Source organism: Protopterus annectens, chromosome 4.part0 (assembly GCF_019279795.1).
Source record: "Protopterus annectens isolate FY-2018-M chromosome 4.part0, PAN1.0, whole genome shotgun sequence".
Taxonomy (NCBI): domain Eukaryota; kingdom Metazoa; phylum Chordata; order Ceratodontiformes; family Protopteridae; genus Protopterus; species Protopterus annectens.
Window position 1 is genome coordinate 1,523,375,153 of NC_056733.1, and position 20,417 is coordinate 1,523,395,569.

A 20,417-nucleotide genomic window follows, 5' to 3' on the forward strand; every position below is an offset into this window, starting at 1 on the left:
GGTTCTAATACAGGTAGGAAATGCAGCAGATGTAGGGTAGGAGCCAGTCTAGAAAATCTGTTTCTGCTGAAATCTAAAGCTGTGAAGCCCAGGAGTTTTCACAATGGCTGAATGAACCACCAGTCACCAAAATAATCAGTGTAGCTGTGGATTTATTCACACACCCGTTGTGATTTTGAACTTAGTGACAGGTACTGCACCCTCTAAATCTTGCATATGTTATATTATGCTGGTCATCAAAAACAAACTTCCATAACTAACACTAAAAAGTCTTTAGCTATTATATATTTGTATGTGTCACACTATGTGAGTGATTAACTGTTTCTGCCTTATATGTTCATAGGTGTGTACTAGGCTAATGGCCCTGGGGCCTTTACAAGGTGAAAGCTGTGATAGTGGGTGTTCTAGAGGGCTGTGTGTTCCATGTGGTGTGGTGCAGGTGTTGACCTTCTCCTCTTGACCAGCTAGTCTGGTCTTGGCTGGAGAGTGCTCAGCTTACAATTTGGTGATATAAGTGCATCTCTCACAAGTCTGAGTGTTAGGAGTTAAGAGGAGATGGTTGCCTGTGTACATGAGGCAGTTGCTACACTGCCTCAGAATGCCCAAGTGCACTAGGTTACTAGGAGAAAGCACAGGGAACTGCCCTTTAATCAAGCCAGGAGGGGTGATCATAACTACTAATTACTGGAGCTATTTCCGTGAAGAATGACTAGTGCTGATGGCTCTTAGGTGTGCTATAATAATTGCTGCAAAAACCTGTTGAAGTGCAAAGTGATTAGGCTATTTGAAGTGCAAGAAAGAATAAGAACTAGCAAGATCTAAGGGAAAAACTGAAGAGCAAACTTTCTGGCACCAGTAATAGTTTACCTCAGCTCAGCGCCACTGAGCGGAGCTTAAACAAGCGCAAACAGTAGGGTCCAGAGTTCAGTCAATCTTTGGTTACTGCCTGTATTTACTTTGAATGCTGAATGTTTTTTTTTTTCCTCCAAGTGGTGTAATTCTGTTTCACAAGTCATATTATCTGATTGACTCCACTGTCCACATATATTGTAGTTACTTACTGTTTGTTTCTTGGGTCTTAGCAAAAAGGAGTTTGATAATACAGCAGCATTTTATTTACCAGTTTACTAAATTAAGTCAGATACTGCTATGCACACAGTTTGTTAGTTACAAAGATCAACCGCTGAAACTATGTTTCAGATTTATGTTCCTGTCATCTGTTTGCATCATACTCCTCTGTACTATCCTATGGCCCCTCAAAAATTCTCTGGTCTACACCTGCCTTTTTTCAGGTAATGGAGATTCAACACCACTATATTTGCCATCAGGCAGTAACACAACAATGGGTGAGACCTATGCTGAGCTCAACAACAGGGCTTATAATGCATGTGTTGGAATTAAGCACTGTTTTCTTATGGACCTTTCCTGTGATACTGTTGGTGCTATCTGTAATAAATCCATGCAGACTGAACAAGTACAAGGTACTAATTAGCCCCTAATGTAAAACAATTGTAACAAAACTCCCATTTGGAAATTCAGGTCATTCTCCTAAACATTATCATATTGATTTTCTCTGTTAAAGAGAGAAGATCTAAAAGGAGAAATGACTGCCCTTCTCCTTCAACTTACAGTTAATGGCTATTACTCTGTGTCAAAACCTAGTTTCTACCATAACAGATATAAATTCTGGATCTCCATCTGCAAGATAACTATTGTACAATTTTATTTGTATTTCTTTAAAAAAAACGCTTTCAGTAAACAAGCCCTTTCAGTGAACAATGCCAACATTTTTCTGCATTTTCTAGTCACAGAAATACTGAGCTCTATCATTAATTTGTCAATTTAATGATATTTGATTTATCTTATTCATGGGCATGAGGGAGCCAGAGCTGATCCAGGGACCCAGCTAACATAAGACCACAATTAATATCACAAAACCACACAAAACATCTCATGCGTTTTAAATTTTTTTAATTTTTCTGTAAACTGTATAAAATGTGTCTATTAAATCATTGTAATATAACTGTTTTTTTTAAACAAGAATCATATTTATTAAATTACCACATATGACACAGGTAATCATACATTTATATAAATGAAAACAAACCATATTGACATAATTTTAGTTGCAAACATTATACATAACAAACTGTATTGACATAATTTTAGTTGCAAGCATTTTACATCACTCATAATTTATCCAGTCATTGCCAGTTAAACATTACATAGCTCATTCAAATTCTGCCTTCTTTTAAACCTTGTTCCTCTTCTGCATGTATTGTTCCCACAATTCCGATTTTCTATGTAATTTGCTCCTCCATTTTCTAGATATCCCAAATTCTAGTTGTTTTAGCTCTGTTACTATATTCACTACTTCTAGTGCAGTTGGCTTAGACTTTGATTTCCATTTTCTAGTGATTCCTTTTTTGGAAACCAACATAATTAGGCTCAGCAAGGCCTTACCATGTCTAGGCATTTCCAATTCTGTAGCATAGCTCAAAAAACTAATTTCCTTAATTACACCAATTTGCTCACTCAGTATCTCTAACAGAGTAGGCTGCAGGGAATCTTTAAAGTCTGCCAACTCATTACACTCCCAGAAAATATGTTCCAAATTACCTCTTTCTTCCCCATCACACCTCCAACATTTGCTGTCTACCTGAGGAAAAATCTTTGGAATCTACTTGGGGTGTAAAAATACCTATGTAAACATTTCCAAGCAAATATCCTAAATCCTCTATACTTTGTTGCATATTTGGGAGACATACATATATCTCCCCAATGTTTCTTTGTGATTTGCCTATCCAATCTCTCTTCCTAATCCTTCCTAACCTCCTCTGGTAATTATAGTTATCATGCTATATTTTGCATGCTCTACTGATTATTCCTTTTTAACAATAGCTTATGTTCTAGATTCTACTAAAATCTCTGCCAGTGCTGTTTTTTTGCTTAGGATCCCCCTATTTATTTCTCTTTGCCTATACTCTGATATCAATCTTTTATAGGGAAGGCAATCTCTAGCCTGTAGTCCCAATAAATTATTGGCCTCTTCCCATTCTATTACCTTTCCCTTTCTAATTATTTGCTCACAATACCTTGGCTCTTTTTCCAGTTTTCTCCAATAATTCCAGCCCCCTTTTGCCTATTGTCTATATCCCTAATTGTAGTCATCCTATTGGCAGAATCTGCATTATCCATTCCCATGTTTACTTAGTTCTTAGAATACTTTCTGTTACTTTATAAATACAATATTCTGTATGGTTATTGTTATTCTCCCTAAAGATCTATATCCAAAATCCCAGTCTCTCCTTGTACGTGTGCTTCCCACTGTTTCATCATCATTCCTTTCTATTTTGAATTATAGGTTTCTGTTTGTGCTAGGTATAGGAGCCTTAACTGTGTAGTTCTGAAATACCCCTTCAAATCGGGTAATCCCAGACTGCCTTGTTCTATTGGAAGAATCAAATTATCCCACTTGACTCTTCCCATCTTCCCTTCCTAATTAAAATTCTTCAACTCTTTATTAATTGCTATCCACGACTTCTCTTCTGGTTGATAAAAATATGTCTAACCTGTATCTTGCTATCCATATCTATAAAACAGAGCTGCCAGTTTCTCAGTTTTTGTATTATCTTTTGTTTAATCTCCTCCCACATATCTTTAGCTGCCACACCAGAATCCTTTTTAATCCATACTCCTAAGTACTTCAGTTTATCATGTCCCATAAATATGGAGATTGCTGATCCAATTCGTGTGTAGGTACATAATTTACAGCTATGGCCTTTGTTTTAGATTCACTAATGTTGTATCCCAAAAAGACTGGAAACTGCCTCAAAATGTTCCTCAACATTGAAATGTCCTTTTCTGGTTTTATCAGGTATAAAATAACATCATTTGCAAACAGAGCCAGCTTTTCTTGACTACTATATCATTTAAATAATTGAATTTCTGAGTGTCTTATTTTGTTTGCTAATGGTTCTAAATATAATGCAAATAACAAAAGAGAAAGAGGACACCCCTGCCTCATTCCTCTGCTCAAACAAAAATTATTAAAGAGGAACCCACCCACTTTAATTTTCACCTCATATAGCCTCCTAATCAACCTTATAAGTTTATCAGGTAATGCAAATGCTTTCATTGCCTTTCTCATAAACTCCCAGCTTGCTCTGTCAAATGCTTTCTTTAGTTTGCTACACAATTAAGGCTTCTATACATAGCATCAAGATCCACTAACAGCAGTGGTAATTTCTTACATTCTGCTTCCCTCTGGATCAACAGTGTTCTGTTAATATCATCAAATGTTTGCCTCCCCCCCAAAAAAATCACACTGATCCATGTCTATCAATCTTGGCATCACATTTGCAATTCTTTTAGCCATTATAGACAAAAAACATTTATAATCATGGTTTAGGATTGAAATGGGCTTGCATGAAGCTGGATCTGATGGGTCTTCACCCTCTTTCGGTATTACAGTACCATTGCTTTCTTCCAGGATGTTGATGCTTCTTCTCCTCTTCAAATCCTATTAAACAAAACCTTGCAGATATTTATCATTTTTTTATTGCAGTGCCTACATTTCTTAAAACTGAATAAGAAAAAAGAGAACAGAAGGAAAAAACAGGAGCACCTTTTTACTTTAGCATCCCCACTACACTTGAAAATAACTGAGAGAGAAAGCTTTACTTTATAGCATTCAAATTATATCATGCATCATAAAATACTACTGTTAAAAACAAAATTTTGTTTTACTTACAGTTAACTCTCTCCATCCTCTTCTCTCTCTTAAGTGTTCTTCCAAACATTAATGACATGAAGTAGGGCATATGCTTTAGAGTCCCCTACAAGTTTAACAAAGTCACAAAAGTCCAATATTTTCAGGTTTTCTTGTTCTGTTATGTTTAACAAAATGCAACAAAATGAAGGAAAAAAGACCACACCGCATACTCAAAACAGTTCCAATTAGCGCTTTCATTTACTAAAATGAGCAAACTTCTTCAGGTCTGAAGAAGTTTTCTCATTTTAGTAAACAAATCACTAATTGGAACTGTTTTGAGTGTCCATTGTGGTCTTTTTTTCTTTCATTTTGTTGCAGTTTGTTCATTTTTTCTGAGTTTATTTGTATGTTTCACAAAATATAATTAATGCTTTGTAATTCCAGATTTATTTGTCAGTTTCTGAGTTGCTGGTTTTATTCCTGTTTAGCTTCATCTCCAATGTGCTGTCAATTATTGTAATATAACTTGTATCCATTTATGTCTAATCTGGTATAATTATTTAAACTGTAGTTGTTTGTTGTATCATTTTTAAAGACTAAAATTATTATTATTAAAATATTTTGTAATACGTCAAAGCTTTTCTTCCTGGGCCTTCACTGAAAATGGGCTATTACCCAGTTATACTTTCCTGGTAATCAAATGTCAATAAATAAATAAAACCAAGTAAAAAAATCTCTACACAAAGTACTTGATGCAACATGAAAACAATGGAAACAAAATACATCAACAAAAAACAGATACAAATTGATACAACTACACAATGTAGCCTCCCATCAAAAAAACAGAGGACAGAGAGGAACCTCCCCAGAAAGCCAGCAAGAACAATCACTCTGGTGTGGGGGGGGTGTGGCCCAGGTGAGTAACTAAGAGCAGCAGCTGGTGAAATCTCTGTGACTGAAAACTTTCTCTGACAGAAAATCTATTAAAAATAGAATTTGAAGATACTTTACAGCTATTTGTATTTACTAACAGTAAGAGAAAAGATGTATAGTTAGAAGTTGTTCAAAAGCTGTAATCTTTCTGTAAGAATTTAATATGATTAGTTAAAAGAGAAAATACTTCAACATGAGCCACTCAAAAAATGGTACTCTTGATTCCTCTGTTGAAAAAAAGGTACCCAGTCACTAGTATGTAAAATCCAGGCTGTATTTCTAGAAATGGACAAACTGGTCACTGCTAAAATAGAAAGTTTGAAAGAAGTATCCAGTAAGAAAATGGAACATTTATAAATTCTTGTAAAACAACAAGGTACACAAATCAGCAGTATAAAAGAAGCTTTAAATGACCATGAAGGTGAATCTCAGACTGAATTATTTTTAAAACAAAATAACTGACTTATAGATAAAGCTGATAATTTAGAAATAATATTAGAATGTATGCCATACCTGAAAAATATGAGGGAGACAATATAATAAACTTTTTAACAGCCTTGGTGCATAAAACAAAACATTCAGTAATTGTCAAATTTATGTCCAGCATGAAAAAAGACCAGCTATTTAAAATAACATGATCCAGCCCACCTATTAAAATAGGTGAACATGTAATTAGATTTGACAGTGACTATTCCAGTAAAGTAATGAATAAAAGGAAATCCTGCTTGCCTCTGATTAAAAAAATAAATAAAAATCACAATATTGAAGATACTTAGGTGCTTCCTGCAAAGAGAAAAATATTTCTCTATGAAGGACTTAAAGTCTTTGATGCACTGGATAAGGCATCCATATTTGTTAGTAAAAATAAAATCCTTAACACAACTGAATAAATTAACTTTAATGCTGCATCCCTCAAAAGCTAGAGTGTGCTGAATTCATGTAAAACTGCTTCTGAAGTTAAAAAGTTTAGAAACAAGTGCCATTTATTTTCAGATTGCAGAATCTTTATTTTCTGATATAGATTTACCTTCTATGTAAATGATTTGTTTGGGAATTTAAGTTTCAAGACATCTGTGAGTTTAATTTTACATGGTAGGGAATATATTGCTATATTTATAGTGACAGACTTAATACATTTCATTTAAACAAAACCTATAAATGCATTTCTAAATGTTACAGAAATATTTCCTGTAAGAGAATGTCATTAAATTATAATTAATAGAATTGATAACTTTAAGCTATATAAGGTAAGAAATTTATTGTATTTGTTTTAACTCTACTTAATATGTGCATTGCTAGGTTAAGTGAATGTCAGATCTAAGTAATAAGCTAATTAGAAGTGATAAAGTGCTGGTGACTGTGTTTTCTTTATTCCTGTATAGCACATACCTTTCATAGGTCATTTATGAAGCAATTAACACAAAAAGTTTCAAATCAAAAGAATAATCTGAGTGTGTAAAACTGATTTATTCTTGCTTACTTTACTTCCCACCCACTTCTCAAGCTGTTTTGATGACAATTCAGGTCCTAGAAGAGTTCAAAGTTCATCACTGATGTTTGTGAAAGTATGGCCATGTCGACAAGGAGAAGAACTTTTCAAGTGTATATGTGAGAAATCTGCTCAAAATAAAATTTATTTAAAAAAAAATTATTTAGAAGTGAAGAATTGGAAAAACAAAAGCTATAGTAATGTTTTGTATTGTGCTGTTTCTGATATATAATTTGTTTGCATTTTACTGAATGCAAATAGCTTATGCTGCAGTATTATCAACTCCAACTGTATACATTAATGGAAAGGAGTAAACTTAGATGTTTGTTTCTAATTAGAATAGTTTATGGAAATTAAAAAGAATGAGACACTTACAGAAGAAATTAGCAGCTGTTGTATGCTCTGTGGCCTTTTCACATGCTAGTGTAATTAAATACAAATGCCAGGATGTGAAACGCAGACCAGAAAAACAGTATGCAATTGCTAAAGATAGACATCTAAATTAGACAGGCATAAATTCTGATTGCATATAATACTAAAATTAACAAGAAAGATGAACACCTTATGAATAATATGCAAATCCACAAAGAATGAAATATCTTCTATGTAGTATTAATAAAAGAGTAGTATCAGTAAATTTAGAAATATATACACATGCTGCAATCTCTAATAGAGAGCAGATGATTAAGTAGCTCTTTGATGGGAGAGTTTAGAAATACAAGCTATATAAAATAAGATAGGATATCAGTGAACAAATAAGGCAGAAAAAAATGTAATTGAATAGCAAACTGCTTATAATATTTTATATATATGTATCTTACTTATACCTACATATCCAAAGTCACTGTTAGCATTTTGTGGGCCCCTAGCAAATGTCAAGTTAAGGGCCCCCTGAACACTTCCAGTCACCCTGTCACTGTCACCCCTCCTATGCAACCTTCGAGTTCATGCTGCAGCATTTGAGGTAGTATGCACAAGTTAAACTGTAGCTATAATGCTCTTGCATTATGAAATGCCTGTGTGCCATATTATGTTGGTCCATCTCACAAAGGGAAAATAACAGTTACTGGAATTTAGTTGCAACAATGATATATTACAGCTGGACTTGGGTGAAATGGTGTCCTAAGCACTGCCTACTGTCTCTCCCCCCAACACACACACACACACATCCTGCAGGCTCCAGTGCTAGCCTCTGGCCACCCAGCCGCCCTCCACACACACTTCCCGGGCTCTCCACACCTTGCTCATTACTTTTTCCCTCAGTTTTTTTTTACATTTTGCTTTCCTCTTCAGCTTTTTCAAGAAGCCATGATTTTCTATATGCTCTGAAATGTACTTTATTTTTTTCTTTTTACACAAACTTTTCAGCTAATGATAGCTTGAACAAAAACTATGATTTAAGGAAAGAAATTGTGGTGCTGTTCAACTTTAGTTTTGCTTGCAATCTTTCAACACATTTTTATTAACTAAAATAGCACAATAATAACTGTTTAGGAAATAACTCAGTTAAGCTGGGGCCCTCAAAAGCCATAAGATTATAGATGTTGTGGGATACATGTTACTTCATTTTCCCAGCCTTTTAATCCAATGGTGCCCTGAACAAAAAACATGAGTAAGAAAAAAATTCAGTGTTACATTTTTTCTTTCAGAAATGACTTAAGTTGTCTCCAAGGCTTAATGTTCAAAGCTTACAAAATGGTAGGTCACAATACACTAACAATACAATTGTTCTAAGGATACAAAAATCCTCTCTGAGAATACTGCCTCCTTTTCTACCCCCCCCACAAAAAAAAGACAATCACTGACTGTGCATCCCTCTGATGTTAGATTGAGATGAAAGCAGATATTCAAATAACCATAGTCATGTATTTCAGGTGACTGCTCTTATATGATATGATATATATATATATATATATATATATATATATATATATATATATATATATATATATATATGGGTCTACTTCAATTAAACGAAATACCATAAAACTTGAAATACAGCAGCACGCTATTAACCAAATCAGTATCCAAAACAGCAAAAAAACGATGGCAGCACCAGGAAATGACGTTCAAGATTTAATCCACAAGTTTAAGTAAAATACAAGCCAAAAGTAAGCGCTTTCGTCTCCTGCAATGGAGACTTCTTTAGATTAATGGCTTACACATAAACAAAACCTTTTTAAATAGTGAAACAGCAGTCAATTAAACTTAATTGACAATTAATCATTAAAAGCTGAATTAGCAGTTTTAAAACAACAGTCAGCCTAATGCTGACAAATACCTCTAACTAAAATCCCTAATCCTTCAGTCCTTTCCTTTTTAAATACATAATAAATTCTTCTCTGTTATTAAGTCCTGGGGGAAAACATGCATTTAATCTAATCGTTTTTTTGCTGTTCTGAAAATACCATAAAACCAACAATCAAAACAATGAGACCACATGCACGAAATCCCAATATAACGAACATTCATAACAACGTCACTGACAACACCAACTGTCAAAACATCAACTTTCAAAACACGGACAACAGGACAGCAAATCCCACACTGAGAATGTGTTAAACATCATTGCAGACTGCAGACATTGAAACTGAACATATGTACAAAACCCCCAATTCCGTCACATACATTTGCAAATAATGTTCCAAATCAAAGCCAATAGACATATATACAACACAAAACATTTGATAAAGTGCAAGAAATCAGTATAAATGTTATCTCCCTCTTTCTGTCAGTACATAGTGACCTGACATACAAAGACCGGTAAATGAATTAATTTCAAACTTGTAATCCACTAAACATATCACTCCATAATGTGTATAGCAGTCACAGCAGCACACACCTGTGTTAGCGAAGCCGCAAAGAACAGTTCCTCTATCCGTCATCCAAAACAATCACATACCCCATACACCAGTGCTGCACTCTTGTGATCTAACACCAGTACAAGGTACAGCAGACACATTTTCAGCAGTTTAGCAATTACCTTAACAAATTCCAGACATGTATATGCTGCTCTATTCGCCAGTACTGTCTCAAACTGTTGATGTCAGGGAATCAGTTTCCTTTTCTTTGGTTAGGGAGGACACCCTGTAGCCATCTTGACATGTAATTCATCGACACACTTTTGTTCTCTCACTAAAGCAGCCAATAGCATAGCCAAATCCGTACCCCATGCACCCAGGAGACATTTGAATCTCCTGTGCAATGCCTCTACTGAGTTTTGGGTTTGCGGTAGAAATAGGTAATTTTACTCACTAATATTCCAAAATGTGATTGGAAATAGTGGGAGAAATCATACACTGGAAGACATCCTAGTGTTAAACTTACATTGGCTTCCATAAATATACCAATCTGAAAAATATCTCAACACATCTCTACCTTCTGGTGGAAAACATTTTCAGTAGTTGAAATGTTGCAATCACTTCACACTCCCTCAAAAATGCAGGAGCAACCAGACTCTTAATAGCTAAGTGGAAGGTTTGGTTAGTATTATGCACAGATAATAATCCCAATGACTGCAGTTTCCACCAGACATTCTGGCCAAAGTGAAATAAACAACCCTTGGAACGGGCACCAGGTACATTCATCCTAACACTTTTAAGTGTGGCAACTTTGAAATTGCACAACACATAATGGACAACAACCTCAAAGCCATATTCACTTAAATGAAATATACAATGCCACAGATAGTTGTATGATTTCAGTGACTTTCTTGACATGAGAGAAAATAACAATGGTACAACTTTACTATGACTACCGTATTTCACCAAACCATGCAGACTGTACAATTATCTGATAGTCACACCTTTGCTAAAGTACTGTCCATGAGCCAGATTGTAGCATGACTCAATTCATGCAGATTATTTACTGTGGTAAATACTAGCACTGTAGTGTCCGTTGTTGAATCTGATATCAATTTACTTATAAACGTACCACTCTTTAGAGGATAATCATTGAAATCTATATTATGCAATGTAGACTGTTAATGACTATGCCTCACTCACAACCCTATCTGTTGTAACAAAGCCTTTCTGTGAGGTATAGTGTGTATACTGTCCAAAGAGGTGGACGCGAGTGCATCTTCCACTACTGAACAAGGTGCATCTCTACTGTAACTGGATCTCACCTTTAAATCACGGCAAACCACATATCTTTCAATTTCTCCTGGATCCCCTGAATGTTGGTGACCAGCAGATTTATCAAACCTGTCCCTGTCCGGCATAGTGGTGGTTACAGCTCTCCCTTTCCAACCCTGGCTGATCTTGTATTTGCAGCCCCAATACCATTTACAACCTCTAGTTCTCTCTAAGTGATACAGGTATCCATCAATGACCAGTAGATTCTTGCCTTTCTGTGATGAGATAGTACGATAGATGTTACCAGTAACTCCAGGTGCTTCACTGTTGACATCTACCATACTTTCCTTGGTGCAGAACATGACTGCTTTAGGGTACAGGGCTCTATATATATCAGTTATTGGTTTACAAAAGTACTTTATTCATTCCATAGGAAATAGTGCTAACTATTGCCAATAGTATACTGGCGGGAAATGTGACTTACATAGCCTGCAATATACTATTGGCTAGTGTTAAACATAATGGGAGGTACATGAATGCGTACTGGCAAACCTAAACTACAGAAAACTGTGCATCATATACTTTGCAGGTGAGGGAACATCGTACACTGACTCAGGTGGGATTATCCATGCATGTGGTCTCATTGTTTTGACTGCCAGTTTTATGGTATTTCATTTAATTGAAGTAGACCCATATATCTATACACATATACATAGCATGCCTCCTCAACCATCACCCAATTCCCCTCAAAGGCAACCACTGGTATATGTGCCTGGTGTGAGATTGTGATAAAAGTAAAAAAAATAATGAATGCAGTAATAAATGTCCACTTTTTTGCTCATAGACAGTACACTGCCCCTTCTTTCTATATCTCTGAGATCTATGTGAAAAGTAAAAGAAACCACAACTACACTATCCCCAGCTCAAACAGAACAAGGTTTGATTGAGAAGAGAATTAAAGAAGTAATGAACACACAGTCCCCAGCCTACCGCACAACCTTCAGCAACTTTCTGTACATACATCTAAGCAGGGTTGGTTTTAGAATGGGTGCAGTTAAGGGTAGAGTCTTATCACTAAATCCATTACAAAATCCATTTATACATTCTGGGGTGTGGGAGCCACTAGACTCCTAGAAGCTCTAAGTGTCTGAATGTGTGGTGATGTATTTTATGCCTAATGTTTGAATTATAATTGCTTGTTAACTGCATTTTTAATTGCTCCACAGAAGAGTTATGTAAGTGCCCGCCATTACTGTGTTTGTGCACAGATGAAAATTGTGATTTTATACACACACACACACACACACACACACACACACACACACACACACACACACACGCATGCATGCGAGCACACGCACACACACACACACACACAGACACAGACACGCACACACACACACACACACACACGCATGCATGCGAGCACATGCACACACACACACACACACACACACACACACACACACGCACATGCACAGACACGCACACACAGAAACCCACACACAGACACACGCATGCATGCGAGCACACGCACACACACACACAGACACACACACACACACACACACACACACACACACACACACACACACACCTACTGAATTTTTTTGAGGTGCTAGGGTTAACTGCAGCTCAAGGATAGACACACACAGAGACAAGGGAGATCATGAAGACTCCAAATTGAAAAATAAAACATAGAAAAGAACTCAACAAAACCCTATGAAATGGCATTGCTATTCACAGTGCCACATTGGGAATAAACAGTTACTTTAACACACATCCTTTTCCTGCCAAACCACTAAAGATAGCCACCTATCACTTGTAAGGTCTATACTGTAATTGTAGGGGAAAGAAAATATGGCCAGCTTGCTACTCTTAAATACACTCCAACCATGCTGCCCATATACACAAGCATAACAGTAACAGTGGTGAATTTTGTGATAGAAAGGGAAATAAATTATAGCCAGCTTGATACTCCTACACTGCAACTTACACACATAAACCATAATTTTGCAATTATTTCTGCAAAAGACAATACACTCTGTAACACTTGTACTGCCCCAACAGATCAGTGACTGTTGGTTATCAATCATCAAACAACAAAAGGAGTAAGTCACTTTTATTTACCTCACTGAGGAAAAATGTATACCTGTCAATATCCCTGATTTCATAGAATGTCCTTAATTTTGTCTCATAAGTTTTACTTATAAAAAAGTTTGATTTACTAGTAAATTGTTCAAGACTGCAATCAGTCAATAAATCCAGATATCAGTGTTCATACTGTCACCAATACATATTGTCAAAAATGCATGTTGATGCAAAATGTGTCATTCTATTTTTTAATGAATTATATTGTTTGTGTCTTTCGGCTTTTCCCGGTTAGGGGTCACCACATCGGAACTCCGGTCCGCTAATGATTGGCAGTAGATTTTTACGTGCTGGCTTGCTGGGCCTAATGCACAACCTTCAACAAAGGAATGCCCATTCATGCATGTCGCCACACAGAAGATGCTCTAACTGAGAATCGAACGGGCAACGTCTAACTGTGAGGCGACAATGCTACCTCAGCACCACCACAGCAAATTATATTAATATTTAAAAAGTCTTCCTGATTTTGAGCTTTTAGTCTGATATTATGTATGGCTTTGCCAAGAATACTTGAGCAAAGGCATTGAAAGCTACAGTATCTGGTGTTCTGCTAGTATTTATAAAACTTCCTGTAGATGAAAACCATCCCTGAAGATTGGAAGCATCAGCTGAGATTGGTCACTCTGGGCTGCTGATCTCTAGCAATTACCTTGCTCATGTTTCATCACAGATTATAAGCTTTATCCTAATAGGATCATATAACAGTCAGGTAGAAAGATAGTATAGTAGTTTGTCTATTCAATAGCCATACTAAGAACTTTGGTATCCATGGTAGGCTGTGTTTTATTAGTAATGTATAGAGTTACGGGTGTAGACTTGTTTCTGTTTTAGTTATTTACAAGTTTTAGTAGTTTAGTTTGTAGAAAGGAAGAGTTCAAAATGTGACATGATAAGATAGTGCTGGAGGAATACATTTGAGTCTTATATACAACTACATTAATATGGTGGATGCATGTGTCATAGTATCTCTTGGTAAAAGAAATCTTCTCAGATACACAGTATGGATAGGTTTAATATATTATCTATTAATATAAATGGTTTAAATAATGGAAGCAAAAGGACATCATTAATAAAACATTTAAAATTAAATTCAGGAGATATTACATTCTTGCAAGAGACTCACCTGATAGATGAATATATGCAATGTCTAAATAACCTAGATTAAGAAATATCATCTGCTCTTTTAACAAAAAGAGGTGAGGAACTGCTATACTTTGGATTAAATCTACTGTAATGCCTGAGGTCATGGAATCTTTTAGTGATTCTAAAGGAATGTGTACATTTTCAGTAACTAAATATAACTGCAAATTCTATACATGGGCTAATTTTTATTGGATCCCTGTAATAGGTACAAGATTGGCTGAAGATCATTTAAACTTATTACAAAGTCATTCAAATGGTAGTTTAATTTAATTTGTAATTAAGTTAATTATTTTAAAACTATATCTTGTCCTTTATGTGATCATAATGCATTAAGTATTAATATATCAATGCATATAAGGAAATTTTAGACGTACAGAATCTTAGTGTGTGTGTGTGTATATATATATATATATATATATATATATATATATATATATATATATCATGAAATTAAAAGAGCTTAAGAGATACCTTAAGGAAAAAATTGAGGATTTTTTTTTATCTTTGAATGATGATGGTCAGATTAGTAAAGTCATATTATGGGTTCCTTATGCATATTAAAGATAGAATGGGAAGATGGTCTTATAATAAAATAAAAGTGTAGGATGAATAGTTGTTAGAAATACAGAATGACATACCTAAAGTAATGTTTGAATGACAAACAAAGAAATTGGATAATACTGAAGTTATTAAAAATTAACGTCAAAGTATCAAACAATTTTAGCACATAAAGTAGAGATAGCTTTAGAAATATTAAAATTGCACAGCTATGTGGTGACTCAAAAAAATCTTCACAGATTAGCTAACAGAAGTAAGATGTGAAGCAAAAAGGCACAAATCAATAATATCCAAAATCCTCACATTAATAAATTTAGACATAGAGGAAATGTTTAATAATTTTTTTTAAATCCATGAGGATTTTAATAAAGATAAAAATAATAATCCTGATGATTACAGAATCTGTTGAAAAAGCCTATTACCCTAATAGAAGTTAAAGAAGTTTTAAAAAGGGACAAATGACAAAGCTCTAGGATTAGATGGTTTAAGTCTGGAATTATACATTATGCTTCTGTTAAATATTTTAGAATTACTGAGTGAAGTTTTTAGGATGAGTTAGTGTGATAAAATAATTTGTCCCTCATGGAACTTTTCTGTAATTTCACCTGTACTTAAGCAAAGCAAAGAAAGGATAATAAGTTAGCTTCCACATATAGACCTAGTTCATTATTAAATACAGATTGTAAACTATTTGCTTTCATCTTTGCTACAAGATTGAGATATAGTATATTAATTAATTAATAAAGATCTAAACAGGATTTATAGTCAATAGATTAATGCATGGCAATATTAAAAGGTTAGTAACAATCCTAGATTTAGCAAAAGGAATAAAAAAAACTTGCCTCAATTAGCTTATAAACTGAGAGAGAGTGTTTGATTCTGTAGATTGGAGCGACTTATTTAAAACTTTAGAAGAGTTTGCATTTACAGAACAATTTATTAGAATTAAAAAAAAAACTTGTATAGAGATTTCAAAGCATATATTAAAATCTGATATAATATTTCTCAAAGATTCACTTTAAACAAAGTTACAAAGCAAGGGTGTCCCTTAGCTCCTTTACTATTTGCAATATTTAATGAACCCTTAGCTAATAGCATAAGAAACAATAATAAAACTGATGGATTTTCAATTAATAAATATTGTCAATATAAAATACAACTTTTGCAGATGATATTTTACTAACTGTACAAGATTTAAATTATTCAATTAAAAAATAGATGAGGAAATTAAAAGGTTTCAAGAAGTATCACTGCTTAAATTTAAAGGTAATAAAACTGAAACTTTAGTGTTAAATCAATTACTGGATAGTAAGTTTAAGGATAATACAAACTGGGAAGAACAAAAATTAAAATATATAGGAATAAAAATCTGTCAAGGATGTAAGTACAATTATTAATTATAAGTTTGAAACAATAATTGAAGAAGTATCACTTCTTATTAAAAATGGAACCAGTGTTTTTTCTTTTATTTTTTCTTTCTTTTTTTTTTTTTTTACTTTTGAGTGTAACTGGAACTCAAGGAACCAGAAAAAAAAAATCGAAGAAATACAGTACAATGATCATGTATTGCACTTTCTGGCCCCCCTCCCGCAGAAACATAACTTACGTTTTTAAAGTTTTAGAGTTCTAAAAAGGAAGTTAGGAATAAATTCCATCTCTTCCCAACCTAAGAACAAGTCAAACTAAACAAATAATGTCTAAATAACCTAGATTAAGAAATGTCATCTGCTCTTTTAACAAAAAGAGGTGAGGAACTGCTATACTTTGGATTAAATCTACTGTAATGCCTGAGGTCATGGAATCTTTTAGTGATTCTAAAGGAATGTGTACATTTTCAGTAACTAAATATAACTGCAAATTCTATACATGGGCTAATTTTTATTGGATCCCTGTAATAGGTACAAGATTGGCTGAAGATCATTTAAACTTATTACAAAGTCATTTAAATGGTAGTTTAATTTAATTTGTAATTAAGTTAATTATTTTAAAACTATATCTTGTCCTTTATGTGATCATAATGCATTAAGTATTAATATATCAATGCATATAAGGAAATTTTAGACGTACAGAATCTTAGTGTGTGTATATATATATATATATATATATATATATATATATATATATATATATATATATCATGAAATTAAAAGAACTTAAGAGATACCTTAAGGAAGAAATTGAGGATTTTTTTTTATCTTTGAATGATGATGGTCAGATTAGTAAAGTCATATTATGGGTTCCTTATGCATATTAAAGATAGAATGGGAAAATGGTCTTATAATAAAATAAAAGTGTAGGATGAATAGTTGTTAGAAATACAGAATGACATACCTAAAGTAATGTTTGAATGACAAACAAAAAATTGGATAATACTGAAGTTATTAAAAATTAACGTCAAAGTATCAAACAATTTTAGCACATAAAGTAGAGATAGCTTTAGAAATATTAAAATTGCACAGCTATGTGGTGACTCAAAAAAATATTCACAGATTAGCTAACAGAAGTAAGATGTGAAGCAAAAAGGCACAAATCAATAATATCCAAAATCCTCACATTAATAAATTTAGACATAGAGGAAATGTTTAATAATTTTTTTTAAATCCATGAGGATCTTAATAAAGATAAAAATAATAATCCTGATGATTACAGAATCTGTTGAAAAAGCCTATTACCCTAATAGAAGTTAAAGAAGTTTTAAAAAGGGACAAATGACAAAGCTCTAGGATTAGATGGTTTAAGTCTGGAATTATACATTATGCTTCTGTTAAATATTTTAGAATTACTGAGTGAAGTTTTTAGGATAAGTTAGTGTGATAAAATAATTCGTCCCTCATGGAACTTTTCTGTAATTTCACCTGTACTTAAGCAAAGCAAAGAAAGGATAATAAGTTAGCTTCCACATATAGACCTAGTTCATTATTAAATACAGATTGTAAACTATTTGCTTTCATCTTTGCTACAAGATTGAGATATAGTATATTAATTAATTAATAAAGATCTAAACAGGATTTATAATCAATAGATTAATGCATGGCAATATTAAAAGGTTAGTAACAATCCTAGATTTAGCAAAAGGAATAAAAAAACTTGCCTCAATTAGCTTATAAATTGAGAGAGAGTGTTTGATTCTGTAGATTGGAGCGACTTATTTAAAACTTTAGAAGAGTTTGCATTTACAGAACAATTTATTGGAATTAAAAAAAAACTTGTATAGAGATTTCAAAGCATATATTAAAATCTGATATAATATTTCTCAAAGATTCACTTTAAACAAAGTTACAAAGCAAGGGTGTCCCTTAGCTCCTTTACGATTTGCAATATTTAATGAACCCTTAGCTAATAGCATAAGAAACAATAATAACACTGATGGATTTTCAATTAATAAATATTGTCAATATAAAATACAACTTTTGCAGATGATATTTTACTAACTGTACAAGATTTAAATTATTCAATTAAAAAAATAGATGAGGAAATTGAAAGGTTTCAAGAAGTATCACTGCTGAAATTTAAAGGTAATAAAACTGAAACTTTAGTGTTAAATCAATTACTGGATAGTAAGTTTAAGGATAATACAAACTGGGAAGAACAAGAATTAAAATATATAGGAATAAAAATTTGTCAAGGATGTAAGTACAATTATTAATTATAAGTTTGAAACAATAATTGAAGAAGTATCACTTCTTATTAAAAATGGAACCAGTGTTTTTTCTTTTATTTTTTCTTTCTTTTTTTTTTTTTACTTTTGAGTGTAACTGGAACTCAAGGAACCAGAAAAAAAAATCGAAGAAATACAGTACAATGATCATGTATTGCACTTTCTGGCCCCCCTCCCGCAGAAACATAACTTACGTTTTTAAAGTTTTAGAGTTCTAAAAAGGAAGATAGGAATACATTCCATCTCTTCCCAACCTAAGAACAAGTCAAACTAAACAAATAATATAAGGTACAGTATTAGTCAGACCTATTTTTAATAGTAACTCGCAAGCAATCAGAAAGTAGTTATCTGACATCTACCAAACCCCATTGTTGCCAGTTAATTGAGAGTTTACTGTATTAAAGTGATTATATTACCCAAGATTATATGATTGTGTATATATGTATATATATATATATATATATATATATATATATATATATATATATATATATATATATATATATATATAGGGTCTATATTAAATAAGCGAATGCTTAAAAAAACGAACGCTTATTCATCGACCCTAGTTCAGCGAACGCTGAAAATGCTGAACACTTGGAACAGTGATCTTTTTCCCAGGGAAAAAAAAATCGCTGTTCCACAAAAAAAAAAAAACCCTAAAACAGTATTTAATGTGGGGGTCTTTGCCCCCACACCCCCCTACTTAAATATACCAACTCCAAGATTGCACCACAGTGGAGGAAGTGGCAAACTCCCAAAACTGGCCCAGCAATTTTTTTCCTCTGAGAAAAAAATTGCTGTTCTAGGTGTTCGGGATTTTCAGTTTTTCGCTGAAATCGGGTCAAAGAATCCGTGTTCACATTTTTAAGCATTCACTGATTCAATATAGACCATATATATATATATATATATATATATATATATATATATATATATATATTTATATATATATATATATATATATATACACACACACACACACACACATGTATATATATATATATATATATATATATATATATATATATATATATATATATATATATCTGTTGCATTCAATAACTTTAATACCTGAAAAAAACTTTTAAAGAAAATGGAAAAAATTTTAACTTTATTCTTATGGTAGTTTAAAAAGCTGAGAATTGCTAATAGAAGTCATGTTTGACAATGGAAGCATAGTGGTAGTAGCTTCCCGTATGTGGAATATTATTCATTGCTGCAAATTTTAACTGTACTCTACTCCGGTTTGACTCAACTTATACTAGTCATAGGAAAACAATTCAGGAACAGATTATAATAAATTTGTATACGTTTATTAACTAAGATAATTTAGAAGTATGTAACAATCCTTTCATCTGGTTAATAAAACATACTTTGGAAGGAAAATCATTTCAGTCTTTAAACTCTTCATATATGTAATCAATTTTAAAAACAGTTAAGAAATATGTTTTAAAAACCCATTGATTTTAAAATGAAAACTGTTGTGTTTTCTCATTGCACACACCTCTAGATTTATGGAATCCCAGAACAATTTTAAAGTTAATTTACTAAAACTGAATGGGCTAGTGTTATGGCCTAACTTCTTTGAAAAAGGGAAAGCTAAACCACCAAAATGTTTAATGAATAATCTATTAATCAGTTCATATTATCTATTAATAATAAATTAAATGCATTTGTAGGTAAGATGAGTGA